Raw genomic sequence first — 17,584 nt, 5'->3', positions numbered from 1 at the left:
AAACATTCATAACCGATTAAAACCGTTTTAGCTGTCATTTGAGGCTTTTGCTGATATGCAGATTTTGGAACAAAATCTTTGTATATGGCATTGAAATCTATCCATTTGTTCCTGAATCTTGCCAAGAAAGCCTAAAGGACACAGATAATATTTTCAGCAATGACACAGACTGATAAAAATGTCCCAATCGCTCCCTGGAGGTGTAGCCTACTGCTGCACTGATCATCCTCACAGTTTACAGCTGTTTTATTTGATTGTGAACCCATATGATCGTAATAGTCCCCCCTAAAATCCCCCCTTCGAGTGGCTTAAAAGCTGTAGTAACACAAGTAGGCCTACAAGATACCATGCTGTATGGCTGCACTGTTACATCCATTAGAAACACTTCTTTGGAATCATTTTGTGCACATATTTTTGTCTTTGTTCTGTTGGTTTATTGAAAGTTACCAATTCAAATCACTTTAAATGTTGCCATATCATCTGTTGCTCCCCCCAATTGGGAGATACAATATGAAGTCATAATTGAGATTTGTGTTCCCAAGGGATTCTTGGCACTTACAGACATATGTATCCGGAGTAGTGGTCACATTACGCACTCCCTGCTGCAGCAAAACAACCAATAGACAGCTAAAGCAACAGAGTTGACTGTATGTCAAGTGTTGAGACTGCCCTCACCCAAAAAACTCCAACATAAGTCTTTTGTTTAAGCAGCAATTACAAATCATATTTAAGTTTGTAGTGGCTATAGTAATTATGACGGGAGAAAGCAATAAGTATGGTGACAAGGTATAAGAGCACCTAGTCTCGCTTTGACCAGACCCTCCTCCAAAACTGCAACTGGAATCTGGTTTGTTGTTAGTGGAGTGCAAATCTCTGTTGTCACATAGATTTTCAGTGTCGTTCTCTCTACCGCACATAGAGAACCATCTTTGGGTCCCTTGTACTGTCTAGGGAGATGACATTATGTCTGATGTACTGTGGAATTCCAGGTAAGTTTCATTGTACCATAGTGGAGTAATCCTAAACTGACCAAACCCATAATGAGCCTTCAGTGTCGGTGTCAGACTGTTCTGAAATGGATGCTTCTGGATACTAAACCCATTTTCCCAATATAAATGTGTTACAGTATAAATCACAATTTATTGGCACTTTCATCCTATACGTATGTTGAAATATGTATAGGATGTTGAAAGAGGTGCTACATGGCAACACATCTATATGGATAAATCTGAAGGGGATGACAATATCTATCGACCCAGGCCTCCTCCAACCTGGCAGTACGTCAATTTCCCCCAAGTCTCTAAACAGAGAAGGCATCATTTACCCTTCTGTACTCTCCGAGCACTCCTCCATATTGATCCGCTGGGATGTTGAAAAACAAATCGGAGACGTGCCACTCTGTAGTCAACGTGATCAATAATGTGGGCTTGCGTTGTTTTGTTTAATGTGTGCCATTACATTGCTGTGCTCTCTTTACTATAGGTGGTGGTTCAAAGGATTTAGGTGTTTGAAGGCAGTTTTACACTCATATGTGTTTGTTTGTCTGCAAGATCATTTTAATAAGGGCACCCTGTAATCTATATGGGATGCAAGCCGAAAATGAAAATCAAAAGTGTTTTATCACGTTTGTTCTCCATTTTCTTTATTTTGATTGTATTTTGATTTTGTATCACACTGGTCATATTTGATTTTTCATCCTGAGTTGAAAATGTTTGTCTATTTGCTTGATTTTTGTTTGATTAATTAATACTGAGTCATTTTAGTCAAACTAAATTTGTATATCAACATGTGCAAAGGGAAAACAAACACACTTGCTGGTTTATTGTTATACTATATTGTAGCTGCTGCGGACAAAACGAAGCCGTCATATCTGCAATGTGTGTTGTATATTTAGGCCAAATCAGCCATCATGTACAATATTTGTCTAATTCTGAATGGCAGTCTAATCTCTAATGTATGGGAACTTTGCTCTTTGTGGCAGTTTACACACACGCACACACACACACACACACACACACACACACACACACACACACAGGTCTGAGTGACATCCTCGGTGCGGAATACCTGTGTTAGGTCTGTGGCTGTGGGAAGGCAGACAGCTGTACAAAGCTCAGCAGTGACAACAACAAGCAGGTGTTACAAATATACTCAACTCAAAATTCCAACTATAACTGACTTTTTTTTAAAACAAAAACAATTTAAACCGAGAGCTGCAGATGTTGTACTGTCCAACAAAACCCTGTAGGCCAGGCAAGGCAGCTTTATTTGTACAGCACATGTCAGCAAGGCAATTCATAGTGCTTTACATAAAACGTTGTTTTATGTAAAGCACTATGAGTTCCTAAATTTCAAACAAAACAGAGCAAGCTCGCCCCTCCCCCTCCATGTTTCCGTAACTGTCATGACTAACCCCCACCCCCCTCCCCCAACCATGTTGTCGATGATTGGCTGGAGTGGTTTGTTGTGTTTTGGTGCCTATCCTGTGCCCCCAGTGCTTGTTTGATGTTTACGACCCCTGTGTTGTCTCCCGAGACCGGGCTTTTTCACAGTGTGTTCAGGGGGCAGGCAGCTAGCGGATCAAGGAGAGATGCCTACGATTTGAGACAAAAATGAAATCGTGCTGAAACCATGTAGGAACTCATAGTGCACCTTTAAAGAGCAGTTAAGAGCAGTTACAGATATAAAAACAGCTTGACTTTACCCCCAGACAAACTAGTGTGGCTGCAACAAATATTATATTTCTACCTCTGAAACTATTATTATATCATTTATCAATGCTACTTTTTTTTAAAGTTACGGTCTCACTTTAAATTTCCGTCGCATAACAGTTAGCGTTGGGATAGCAGAGATTTTCCTCAGAGGTTGAGAAATGTAATGCATTTTAAACCAATGCATGCATTTCCACTGGTATTTTGCTCTGTCTCTTTTAAAGTTTATTTTTTTTGACAGGACAGCTGAAGACATGAAAGGGGAAGAGAGGGGGGGGGGGAATGACATGCAGCAAAGGGCCGAAGGTCGGAGTCGAACCCGGGCCCGCTGTGTCGAGGAGTAAACCTCTATATATGGGCGCCCACTCTACCAACTGAGCTACCCGGGCTCCCCTTTGTGTCTCTTTTAAAAGGCTTTCCGTTTTGTGTTCCCTACAATAGCTAATCCCCTCACCGTTTCAGGTCAAAGTGAGTACACCAGGCTTCTCAAGTTGTCCACAAGGGCGTTGCAGTCATTGTCCCGCAGGAGAATACAGAGCATTGTCCCAGCAATGCACTGGATCTCTGAGGATACAATACATGTGACTATCTACTGAAGAGCTGCTCTTCAAATGGCCTGCACGCACGCACGCACGCACGCACGCACGCACGCACGCACGCACGCGCGCACGCACGCACGCCTCTCTGGTCGTCTGGGACACGTCTGCTTTCTGTCCCCAGAGTCGGAACTAAACACGGGGAAGCAGCGTTTAGTTTTTATGCTCCACATATCTGGAACAAACTCCCAGAAAACTGCAGGTCCGCCGCAACTCTCAGTTCTTTTCAATCACGGCTGAAGACTTTTCTTTTTGATGCTGCCTTTCTTGAAATACTTGTTTATGTCTTATACTGCACTGTAACTGTTATTCTCATATTGTATCTGTTTTTATCTGCTGTTTATTGTTTTATGTTAAGCACTTAAGACAGGTTCCATGGAAGCTGCTGCTGTCACCTTTTCCCTCTGTAATGACTCAGCTTTAAACTAATAAACAGGTTTTATTTTTTTATTCACTGAATTGATTGTATTAGTGATAATTATGGGTTTCATATGGTGTTGGCTTTTCAACAATTTTAACACCAGTTTGTTGACACTACTTCTTTTCACCAAGAGGGAGACAAGCTGTCAAAAATTCCTGATATCGCTGACGTAAATGATTATTCCCTCTTTGGAAGAAGAAACTTTACTATTTGTACAATCGTACAGTACAATGAAGTGAAATTCAATATCTGCATCTAACCCATCCTGAGGATTAGGTGTGGCAGTGGACAGCTATACATACAGGTCCGGGGGCACAACTTGGGGATGAGTGTCTTGCTCCAAGACACTTTGACCGGAGGAGTCTGGGATCGAACCGCCAATCTTGTGTAAGTGCCATAAATAGGCTAAAGCCATGCTAGCGGCTCAGACTGACATTGCTGTTCCCAGAGCCATGCTGGTAGTATGGATAAAAATAACACAAATTAACAATATAAATACAAAATAACAATATAAAAGACTAATTATTGACGTTGTTTGCTTTTCGAGGTCCACCCTGTCTTTAGAATTCTGATCTTTTTTGTCTAAACATTTTTTTAAAAGTTTTTTTCTTTTAAAAAAAAGTGTTTTTTTTAAGTCCAATTTTTTATTTTTTATTCTCAGAATTCAGACTTTTAACTCAGAACTCCATACATTTTTTCACATGTGGCCCTAATCCTCATCCGTATGAACGTGACTCGCGAGCACGGCTTAACTTTCTCACTAAGGTATGCTGTGTTCAAGTCGAGTTAAGCTAAATTACAAAAATTGTCAGACTGATGGATTTCTAGGAACACCCCCTTCCACGCATCATAGCTACGTCAGCTTGCTTAAACCCCCCCCAAAACTCTTTGATTGATAGCTACTCTAGTTCAGCAGAAAACACGCAGGGATTTGTGCTTGGCACCAAAGATGTCAACATGAAAACAAAGCTCCGGCAGACTGCCATTTTAAAACTCTACACACAAACACAGCGCAGGCACCAGCCAATGAGAGAGCCCATACAGTCCTATAGCATCTGTGCACTGTTAGCCTGTGTGTTGTGTGAAAGCCAGTGGCAGGGCCATATACTCAGCCTTAACTGCAGGGCAGAGCTCTGCGGCGAGCTGGGTAAGTATAGGGCACGGCAGCACTGTGCATTATCACATGGGTGTGGCTACGAGCTCGCTGCTCGAAAAATGTTTTCAATTGAGGAGTAAAGAAAGAAAGAAGGCATGTAAAGTGCCAGGCATGCCTGCACAGGATTCATCGCCTCACTGTGTGTGACATGGGGAAATTTGAGGTTAATTATAAAAACTGTTTATCAGTTTAAAGCTGAGTCATTACAGAGGGAAAAGGTGAGAGCAGCTGCTTCCATGGAACCTGTCTTATCATATTTCCACATTTACTGCAGGTCGTTGTGGTTAACCAGTGGCCATTGTCTCTAAATTTTCTGCGCTGGTTGTTTACAGGGAGCAATAGCAGCTTGTTGTTTATGTCTTGTCTGATTGTGTAATCTGTGAAGGAAAAAAAGCACCTTGGATGAGAGAAAAACTGGAGGGGAACAAATGAGCTTCAGATGGTTCCTCCTTAGTGGAAACATTCTGGTTTTCCACTAAAACAAATATTTTGACTCTCATTTAGAGCTGCAAAGATGACTCGATTAGTCTACTATTAAATGAATCGCCAACTATTTTGATAATCGATTAATCGGTTAAGTCATTCAAGAAAAAGTAACAATTCTTATTCCAGCTTCTTAAATGTGAACATGTTCTAGTTTCTTCACTCCTATATGACAATATAGGAATTAATATATCTGAAATATCTTTGAGTTGTGGACAAAACAAGACATTTGAGGATGTCATGTTGGGCTTTGGAAAACACGGATCGTCATTTGTCACCATTGTCTGACATTTTAGAGACCAAACAACTAATTGATTCATTGAAAAAATAATCGTTAGTTGCTGCCCTACTGTCATTCAGTCATTTTAAATGAAATCCATAATGACCAGGGGTTTAATTTATAAAACGTAGGATTTAGCGTAGGATCCTTACTAAAAGTGTACATATACGCCCAAAAGCCAAAAATGGCGTACGCCTAAAAACTAAATTCTGATTTGTAAAACCGTGCGTACGCACATCTGTAAGCAATGTTCCCTTTATAAATCACAGATTACCCACAAGTGTGCGTACGTGAATCAGCCTCTTATCCTGCCCTGTACACGCCCATTTTTAACCATAAATAGTAGGGGTGTGCAAAAAAATCGATTCATATTCCAATCATGATTCAAGCTCTACCGATTCAAAATCGACTCATAGAATTAAAAAAAATCGATTCATATTTAAAAAAAAAAGTAACTACATTTACATACTGTGAATCGTTTTTGAATAGAAAAAAAATCGATTTTGAATCTAATGGTGACATTTTCTGAATTGTGCACCCCTAGTAAATAGTCAACGCAAAGCACCTGATGAATGCTGATCAGTGCGTTAATGACCCTGGCAGTTGTTATTTCGTTACGCCGAATCATGGAAAAGCAAGTTTTTTTTTGTTTTTTTTTATAAATAACAACCTTTGCGTGGGAAGTGGCGTAAGCACATTTTCAGCCCCGCTTTGTGCGTACGCCACCGTATAAATCAGACCCCTGTTGATCTGTGTTGACAGCATGCTGACCAATCAAATGCTTCCAGCTTTTTGGGCCCAAGTCCCAACCTTGTGGAGAAACAACGCAGGACGAAATAGGGCTTCAGGCGTGTCATGCAGTGTTGCGAGGCAGACAAAACAACATGGAGAGAAATCAGCTCATCTCCTGACATCTGACATCTCTGTTGCTACAAGATCGAGAGAACGGGTGAAACTAAATGTTACATTCAGTGAGATGACGGGTCGTTTGGGAAAGGGTATACATGTGTTTCGCTAACATGACAAGGTTCAAAAGTTATATTTTCTTCTCTTTTCTTTTCAAATAAAGATTCAAAAGACGTCTGTTTACATGTGGTCAAAGGCTTTCAAAATGTCCACTTTTCAGGAACTGTGTGCATGTTTGAGGCTGTTGAGTTTGAAAAGGTTGCGTGCGCCCAAAGCTTTTAAAAGTCCTTCAATTAATAAAAACATAACTATTTCTAAAATGGGAATGGCAAAGGCCTTTATCTGACTGCATTACCAGGAACTGATCCCTATCTGCAGGAGCAGGTGTTACATTTTTCAAGTAGTTCAGTGTTTCAAATCTCATTCTCTATTCTTGAAACGAATCCAGGGAAGACGGGTAAAAAAAAAAAAAAAAAAGATTGTTTTGCTACGTGTGGACGTGGCCTCAATCAAACAGGTAGTTGCCTCTGTCTGGAGGCAACCCATAACCACTGAACAGTGTTTTTATCTGAACAGATTGAGCAGACAAGATACAGGGTGCAAGGGTGTCAAACTGCCCCTTTAAATATGCTTAGTTACTTTCCAGCTGAGTGAACTGTGTCCTGGCTTTAGCTTAATATTTAACCGACAAAAATGAGACCGTATCGATCTTCTCATCCGAGTCTCAGCAAGAAAGCTAATAAATGTATTTCGTAAACTAGTCCTTGACCTGAAAACCCTTCTCTTAAAGTTGGACAAAAACAAGTTAGGTCATCAAACAGCCAAGATCTAAACACAGGAGTGGAGTTACAGCACAAGTGACTTCAGGCTCTTTTAATGACAGCAGAGCTATCAGCTGATCTGTGCTGCACTTCACAGCAGTAAGCAATCAGCTGCCTTGATAGCTTATCTGACAGCTGTAACTCACGGTAATAAGGCCACCATGTAAAATGTGCTGATCAGCACCCCACTATACTCCCAGGTTATGTGAGTACAGTACACGTGTGTGTGTGTGTGTGTGTGTGTGTGTGTGTTCTTGCATGCAGGCATCCCCTCATTGACCTTCCATTTTCCTCTGCATCAAATTCAAACATTTAGCCAAGAATCTTGGATTGCACGCTACAGCTCCTGTGCGATTTACTGCACTGTGTATAGAGGATTTCCAAAACCATACGATTCCATGATCTACAGTCATGATGTCATTCATGCAACAAAAACTGGCCTATAATCATTCTGGTCCCTTCTTCTCTCTGCTATGAAACTCCACAGAGGAGGATGATATATCAGATACTGGACGCGGCTGTAAATATAGACGCACACACAGACACACAGCGCCGGTAGGCCGTCTGACAGGTACTTGCAGAACCCAAGGACAGAATAACAAATGACTAATGCCAGCGTCGGCCTCTGATACGGCGAGCGGTGTGGATGCCGAGCTTTTGAGAGTTATAACTTCGTCAACATGTCGTAGAATCCTCCATTTGATTTTATTTATTTTTTGACAATTTAAGCTATGGACTGTGGAGCACGAGGGGCTTCGGGAAAACTTTGAAGACTAGTAAGATCTTCAGCAGTCTCACCACAGGATTATACCTCTATGAGCCGGAGCCTGACCCACTGAAAGACACACACACACACACACACACACACACACACACACACACACACACACACACACACACACACACACACACACACACACACACACACACACACACACACACACACACACACACACGCTTTCAGAGCGTATCACAGTTCCTAGGTCTGCAGCAGAGGCCAAGAGAAAAGCTCCTGATTAAATAGTTTGGGAGCGTGCGTCGCTCAGCAGCTTTGAAGCCAGTCTCTGTGTTCGGCTGTTATCTGCTCTCGGGACTGAAGATAACGCAGTTAGACAGAGCTCAGAGACGGTGTTTACAAACAGTCCGCAAGGCTGTCAGGAGGTATCCACGGTGATGCAGAAATGTGGCTGAGCAGAAGGAAAACCAGACGGTGATGGCTGGGCAGATGTAGCTTTAAACCTGGATGTGCTTCTACCTGCTGCCAGACACGCCATAAAGCACTTTGTGTAAACTTTGAATCGGCTCGTAGCTGTCCCTGTTTTGCATTTGATGTCTGTTAACGCAAGTTACGTACAGACCTATTTTCTCACTATATTTCACAGATTTTACGACGTCTCTGAAATTTCTTCTTTACCCCAATGGAGGTGAATAGAACTTCATTTTTGTGGATCAAAGTATTAAAAAATGACATTTACAAACTCAAACAGTGGGTGGCCTCGGCGTTAGGCTGCATGCACACCAAATCTGGCGATTAATGCAGGGTTGTGCGGTGGTGTGGGAGTGTCACTTGGCCTTTTAGTGTCACCATTTTGTTCCCCACTTCATTGCGTTTTGCCTGATCATAGGCTACGTCATTGGCCACCGCAGCCTGACGTCGGGTTTTGTTTCTCCAAAAGTGGATTCTGTTTCTACTTTCAGAATCCCCTGCGATCCCCACCACCATGGCCTAAACGCATACCCACATTCAAATGAATAGGAAGACTGGGATTTGTGCAGCAACGCCTGATTTGGTGTGAATGAAGCCTTACAGCTGGAACACACCGCACGCGGAAGTGTCGCGTAGCGTAGATACGTGCCTTCTATTTCTCTCTCTCTCTCTCTCTCTCTCTCTCTGAGACAAAAAAACTGAAACTGTGGTAATTGTAGCCTATATGCGTTTGTGTGTGTGTGTGTGTGTGTGTGTGTGTGTGTGTGTGTCTCTCTCTCTCTCTGTCCATCCGTTGGTCTCTCTCCCCTTCTGTGCTTGATTGTGTGTTTCGCTGCCAAAATTACCATAAACCTGGCTGTTTTATTTTGAAATGTGTTTATTTTGGTAAAATATCCGGCTGCACTGAGTTCTTCATGTATCTGATTACCAGCCTGGCTTGACACATATGGTCGTGTATCGCGCAAGAAAGAGAGTAGACGCCGAAACTATCACTGAAGCGCGCGGGCCTACGTGGACGCTATGCGCTGGGACAGATTGAATAACCTGGGCGCGAAATAAAAATAGCTGCACTGTGCTACGCTGCTATACGCGACGCTACGCTGCTATACGCGACGCTGCTATACGCGACGCTGCTATACGCGACGCTGCTATACGCGACGCTGCTATACGCGACGCTGCTATACGCGACGCTGCTATACGCGACGCTGCGCTGCTATACGCGACGCTGCTATACGCGACGCTTAAACGTGGGGTGTACTTACCGCAGCCAGGCTGTCGAGCGCCAGTGTGACGTCATGGGAGCGCCGTAACTATTTATACTGTGCTGGTGGTCGTGACACTAGTTGCAGTCTTCTCCTGAACAGAGGTGGCGCTAATGAGGAAAGGCTACTGACTTTGCTCTTTCTACGGACTAGAAGAAGAAGAAAAAGGTAAAACAATGGCAGAACTGGCAGCAGCATTGACGTCAATGCTTCGATTTGATTTAATGACCTACTTCGTCGGATCAAGCCTTTCATTCACCATAAAAGAACTCATCTTAACCCAGTAAGTTTACAAGAGAGACTTGCAGTCACTCTGAGAGTCCTGGCATCCGGTTACCCTCAAGCTCGTTCATGCTTTCTGTTTCCGCGCGCCGCTGAAAAAAATAAGAGTGGCGCCAATGTGACGTCAAAATAACGTAGATCTTGCTGGCGCGCCAGGATTTTGAGTGCGCGACCAGAGGGCGCACACCACTCTATTTTTTTCAGCGGCGTGCAAGCTCGGCTACGCCGACTGTAAAACGGCCTTTACACGTGCGGTGTGTTCCAGCTGTTAAGGTGTCAACCATAAACCCCACTCTGGTAACTACACTATTGTTTTTGTAACTCTTGAGTACGGTCATTTGGTTTTATGCTAATAGACATGGCTGGATGACACTTCGTACTAACTACTTTGTGTCAAGCACACCTGGATATACAGTAGTGTGTTGGCATAGAGCATTGTAGCCTATAAAGACACATGTATAACATTTAAGACCAACACTGTTTACACAAGCAGAGTCATTGTGAGAAATAAAGGCAATAAGTCAGTAAGTCCCTTGTTGCTTTCTAACTCAAATCCCATCTATAGCTAAAAGGTGTCGATACCTCGGTGTCCGTGACGCCCGTTAACTGGCTTATTGAGCGGCAGCTCAATGCTCTGGATCTCCGAGTATGATGCATGGCGATGCGTGCGTGGGGCCCGCAGGGACCCGAGAGATGCCGCTGACACTGGGGACACACAGCAGACCTGGCAAGCTAGGTGCTGCAGTCTACAGGCGCCACATGTCAGGACAACAAGATGGATGGTCGATATTTGCGTCGATATTTGCGTCAGTGTCCAGAGGACAGAGCATAATTTAGCCCAGATGTTAAATGACTCTTGTCCCACTGATGGACTGGTTACTTGTCTGCGGGATGATGGTGGTTGCAGACCACACAATCCTCACACACCAGAAAAGGATGACGAATTAACAATTAAATTAGTTTTTGTTTAAAAAAAAAAATAAAAAATATATTGTACTAAAGTCAAGGCTAGCACTGCCTGAACACTATAAAGAAACAGCTACTGGTGAGTGATCTTGCAAGTAGGGGCTATTTTTTCTCTTAAATTGCCAATAACATCAACAGTTCAAGTGTCTGAATCTTTGGAGATTTTACACATGTAGGTCAGTTTACTCATCATTTGGAATACTACTACTAACCCTAACCCCAAACACATGGAGAGAAAAAGAACATACAACAAAGGCCCCAGGCTGGAATCAAACCAAGGACGTTGTGGCTGTGCGAAGTGGAAGGAGCTATTTTGGGTGCCCCTGGTTCCCGGAAGTAAAAGTCCAATTCTTTTTTTTTTTTCCATAGACAGTTTTATGGGACTCACATGTGGAGCTCTTCTACAGCATGAAAGTCTCCCAGTATATATATATATATATATATATATATATATATATATATATATATATATATATATATATGTCAAATATATATGCAATATTAACAACTGGTTATCTGGTTCTATGATTAAAAAGTCAAAGGTACAAGCTTGAGCAAAGTTGGGAAGTTAATTCTGACTCCCAAAGTGCAAGAAACATCCAATCACAGAGCTTAAATTTCTGTCACATGCAGGGACGTGCACAGTGGAAAAGTGCTATATAAATCTGTGAAAAGTGCTATATAAATAAACTTTACTTACTTACTTAAGTATTTTATTCAATCCCCAGTTTCTCAAATGCTCTGTGAACTGGAACTTTTGGGGTTCACCCCATACATAAAATAACTAATTCACAATGCTATGGACAGCCCAGACACAATATACTGTGCATTTATTATTGAATGAAACATTTGTTTTTAATGAGTTATTAGTCTACTCTAACTTAAAGAAAATGCTTCTGATAAAATAGGCCTACTTCACATTAAATGTATAATGTAGGATGGTTGCTTCACCTGCTGGCCTGCTGACAGTTTTAATCCAGCTCTGCAAAGCTGCTACCTTAAGCTTTCTCTCACTTCTTCAGTCGCCTTTGTTGTGAAGGCATACTTAAGCACACACAACTAACATTAGGCTATACATTTATTTAAAAAAATGCAAAGCTTATTACAGTAACCAATTGGAACATTAATGTATCATCTCATAACAAAATAAGCGACATCTATCTGCTTTCACTAACGTTACAGCTGCTTGTTGGTTGAAAATTCTCGTAAAATATTGACTGTAAACAATGTTTAATCTAGCATGATTCAATAAGCCCAATCCATCCCTGAGCCTCTCTTCCCTACGAGCGCACACTAATGTAAATTAATGGACGTAACGTGGCTACGCTAGCCTGCTGCTGCTATTGTCATTAGCTTTAGTTGATAACGTAGCATTATACGTTAATATGGCAATGCTACACGACGTGATGCAAACGTTACAAGCTGAAGCTGCACATTATTCGATGTTCAAATGGATTTATTTTTTTTACTTAGGACATTAGTCATTATCTCCAGAACTTCCAAAACTTACGTGAAGGCTGAAGAGGTATGTTGCGTGGGTTCCATAATAACGCCTCTCTTTCACATGCGGTGCTCCCATGGATATATCATCAAGAGAACGGGTGCTCCGTGTTTGAGAATATAAACAAAGTCACGTGACTGGGGGCAGAGGGCATCGCTGAGGGCAAAATAAATTAACACAAGAATGATATATGGCAATTTAATTTGATTTAACTTTACTAATGATGGGGTTATCGTATTGATGCAGCCACAACAGGAGAAAGAAAGAAAGAAAGAAACGTTTATTTAGGCTCTTTCTCCAGCTGAGCCAATCAGGGCATAGGGCTGTTGCCCGGGCAACAAGCCCGTACCTGTGGTAGATCCGAAATCGGATCTGTTAGAATGGTCGACGTAGTGCACGGAAGGTGGAAGCTAATATAAAGACTATGCTGTTTAGTAAACTGATTTTACAATCTGCAGCTTAAATAAATTAAAAAGTTTTTACTTTTGGGGTCAACTTTGGTTAAATTCAGCTTTCAGCAACTATCTGGACAAAAAGTCAGTAAATCTCAGCTGCATTCATTATGGCTAATCCTTTTTAAATGAATTCCTCTAACTTTATGTAAGTGCAATACTTAAACCGCTTTTAACTTCAAACTTCAAACACCCATTGCAAAGTAAGGACTGCTAAACAAATGAACAAACAAATAAAAAAGACCACATGGAAACATCTCTTCACTGCCCTGCACCAGTGCTTTCATACTGTCCCATATTGCACTTTTAAGGTGAACTTGCATCCATGAAATATAAAATATAATTTTGCACCAATGTAACCCTATGTTACCCTAACAAGCATACATGGGGAAATTCATCAAAGTATAAGAGCTACATTGCTGACTGCAAAATCCCTCCGGTCGGAAAGCGGATTAGCTGCTTTCCGACTGGAGGTATTTTTGCAGTTCCTAGAACATAAAATTCCTAGAACCCTTTTTTTCTTGTGTTCCGACTGGACCAATTTGGGGATTTCTAAGTCCCTCTGGCCACAGTTCCTGTAACTCTTTCAGCTCCTACTTCAGGGCAGGGTCTTTTCTCTTTTCCCTTTTCAGCATATGAACCTAGGTCAACGAGGGTCGGGTTTCCGGTACAGACAGACCAACAACAGGACAATTTTATATTTGATATTTGATATTTAAACAAACGAACCATCAACGGCGAAATAAAAACCTCTTATTTACGAGAGCGGTCTGAGAGACCTCCAGCTTACAGCGAGGTGTCTGAGCATGACTGGCCGAGCGACGAGCTAGAAGCCGGGGCAGGCGCCTGCTGTCTGTCGCCTGCTGTCTGTCGCCTCACTTGATGGAGCTTCTCAACTCCGAAAACTTTGAAGCAAATTGTCAATTCGGCATCAATTTTCGCAAGTGCCTAGATTCGAAATCTAAACAGTTAATTTCTCGCCTAAAACGTTGTCAGAAGTGAAATTAGTGATGAATAAGATGATGAAAATTGTTAAAATTGTCCCGTTGTTGGTCTGTCTGTACCGGAAACCCGACCCTCGTTGACCTAGGTTCATATGCTGAAAAGGGAAAAGAGAAAAGACCCTGCCCTGAAGTAGGAGCTGAAAGAGTTACAGGAACTGTGGCCAGAGGGTCTTAAAAATCCCCAAATTGGTCCAGTCGGAACACAAGAAAAAAAGGGTTCTAGGAATTTTATGTTGTAGGAACTGCAAAAATCCCTCCGGTCGGAAAGCGGCTGACATATCTACCGAAATAAGACTGTCTTCCTGTTATGACATTCAAAGGCCCATTAACCGTTGCTGAGGGTTAGTGAGGGAGTGGTGGCCATTTCATAATAACACTAATAACCTGCTTAACCAGGTTAGATTCTGTATCACACTTCTGAAAAAGGAGATTAGACTAGTCTTCCTGTCGGACAGGATAGCACTAACATGCCCTGATGCTGGTGTGGTAAAGCTTTCAGTGTGTAGCAGTTGCCCCTATGAGTAGGCATATACATTAATGTTTAATGGTTTAATCTTAATCTAGATCTAGAGAATAGTGCTCCACTGTCCCATAACAAAACCATTGTCTGTGTGTGTGTGTTTGTGTGTGTTTTGGCACGACATCCTGCTCTAATATGCCTTAATAACCATGATGTCACCCACCTGTTTTTTGGCTCCGGGGCCGTGAATGACTGATGGGACAATTTTGAATAATCATCTTATCTGATCAGGAGCTCATGAGCTGAAACCCAAATAAATTACAAACCATAAATGTGAAAAGTCGTCTGTATTCCGAAATAGCCCGGGGGTTTATCCACTTTGGGGATAATGGTACACCAGAGGGTTTTTCACTCAGTTTCTCTAAAATAATGTTTATCAAGTCTGAAAAAGTGTTTGTTTTGTAGACCAAAGCATTTACTTTCGTAGAGTACACTAATTTGGTTTCATTTACCCTTTCAATCATTTTGTGTAAAGGGGGATTTCCACCTGAACTGTTCACTTTTAATGGAAGATTCACCTGTACAACTGAGGAAAGGAAAGGTGTGGGTCCTTGAATGCAACAGTGCAATGAAAATGACCTTTAAGAAGATGCAGCTGTCCTCTGATTACCCTTTCTTTTTATAACATTGTGTATATAGCTCTTTCCTGCCTATACGCAAACATTTCCCCCCATTGAATCAAACATTAACCCCGCGTTTAAAACGTCTCAGGGCAGCTGGGTTAATGCAGTGCCCATGTGACCCGGCAGCGTACTGTCTGCCCTCTGCGGAGATTTCCCATTAACCTCAATTTCAGTGGTACAAAAAAAAGGTGTCTTGAATTTACACTGCATTGACAAAAAAGACCTCTCTTCTGTAGATTTTTTTCATTCCATCAAGGGAAAACACATTGTGAAACCCAAAATGCTGCTGAAGATAAATATGAGTCATGCAGTAGGTAACGTCAGTGACGAGAAAATAAATTGTCGCTGATGTATTTGTTTCGTAGTTCAGCATAAAATGCACGGAGGAAGCATTTTATGAACCGCACCTCCGTGCAAATCAGTTGGTAGTCAACATATTTGTGGTCCTGACACATGCCACTTTCTTATTGCCAAAACAGTGGTTTTCTGGGAAATAGAATGATAAAGCACTGACAGTAAGGTGACTATAATTTACCTACATCAACCTGAAAGGAAAAACAATTAAGCACAGTCTCAAGGTGTGTTTTCTTTACCCCGAGGATAACATTATTTCATAAAAAATATAGCCAGGTGTCAAGTCAGGCAAAGAAAGAAAGAAAAGGAAAACCATTAGAAGGAAGGTTCAGTCTCAGAGTACAGCAACAGGTTTTAACCATAGTGGCATGAATGAATCTTCACAAAAGTACAGAGCTGAGAGGAAATAACTGAAAGAACAATAACATGCACAAGAACACACACACACACGCACACGCGCACACACACACACACACACACACACACACACACACACACACACACACACACAGTCATGTTGCTAGCTAGCTTACAGCTAACATCGGTACAGTTGGAAAGCTGATGTGGGAAGCACGGTTGAAGTAACCTAGCATAAATGACGAGTGCTATTCCCTAGCTCAGTATCGTTTTAAAATGATACATTAAGGAGACCTTTTAAAGGGTTTTATGTTCTCAGTAATGTTTTTTTTTCTCAAATTTGCGGCGCAAGACATTTTTCTTGACTTAAGATATCAATATTTCCACAGTGGCTGAATGTATTGTAAAGAACTGTGTTTAACTCTTCCCTGCTTATTGTTTAACTGTTCCCTGCTTATTGAGGGACGTTACCGTATTTTCACCATTCAAACTACATTTAAAAAGACCATCTCCCTTTGTTCTTTTGCAATTTAAATTGTAAAGATAGCCCTTACCAATCTCACAATGTTAGGTTATATCAAGTACAGGCCCTAGGAAAATAGGACCCTAGGAACATAGGACCCTAGGAACATGGGGACGACCCCATAAAGGACATGTTAAAATCAAAAACATCAAAATGACCACCGGAATGCAGCAAACCTCACACAGACCGATGTAATAACAGTGCAAGATGATCCAAGGGTTGTTTCTTTTATTTAATTGGCGTTCACCTCACTTATCAGACGTAGCAATCACATTCTCATCTCCCTGTATTTGTTTTATGCTTATCAGACATAGACACTCTTACACAGTTTTTGACGGGCAGAGGACAACACAACCACTGCCAAGGCTGTGGGTTAGATTACTAGCGGGACCACCTAGCTCAAACTGCACTCCCAGTAGCCTACAGTAAGGCAGCTTGGGTAAAAACATCCACCAAATGTTAAAAGAATAAACTGCTGAGCGTTTGCCTGCCAAGACAACATAAGAGGAAATTTACTCAGCCATAACAAGCTCAATGCAAGGTCAGGCTTCTCCACCACACTGAGGGCTGAAATTCATTTTGAGTACCTTTGGCAGCGCGTGCAGAAGCGCAGTTGGATGGATGTGGAGTGGTGCTCCAGAATATTGAAATTGTTGATGATGAGAGTTCAACGACATCTACGACTGTTATGATAACCTCTCGTAATTGCACACTACAAGAAGTGATGTTTTGAAAGAAAATAAGCTTCAAACTTTACTTGTCTGTGGTGAGACCATGAGACCAATAAAATAGAGGACAGTGTGTGTCTTTTTGTTTGTGTTTCGGCGTGTGTGAATGCTGTATGCAAAGGTAGTGTGTAAGACATCAACGCATGTCATAAGATAAGGTGAAAACAGACTTGTGATATGTGTGTGACATTCAAGAGCAATGTGTTGATTGCCACACACGTCTGTATGTGTGTGTGTGTTGTGCGTGTGTGTGCTTCCTTTGTAATGACAGCCCTCATTCTCTCACCAGGCAGCCAGCCTACTTTTCTGAACCTCATGGTCTTTGCCAACCCCTGAGGCCAGGGAATATGGCCTGCAGCTGGGCCACAGAGAGAGCCTAAGCCCCTGTTATAGGCCTGCACAATTCGGGGAAAAATATGAATCACGATTTT

The sequence above is a fragment of the Sander vitreus genome, chromosome 21 (assembly GCF_031162955.1).
Source record: "Sander vitreus isolate 19-12246 chromosome 21, sanVit1, whole genome shotgun sequence".
Taxonomy (NCBI): Eukaryota; Metazoa; Chordata; class Actinopteri; order Perciformes; family Percidae; genus Sander; species Sander vitreus.
Note: the sequence above shows the minus strand (reverse complement) of the source record.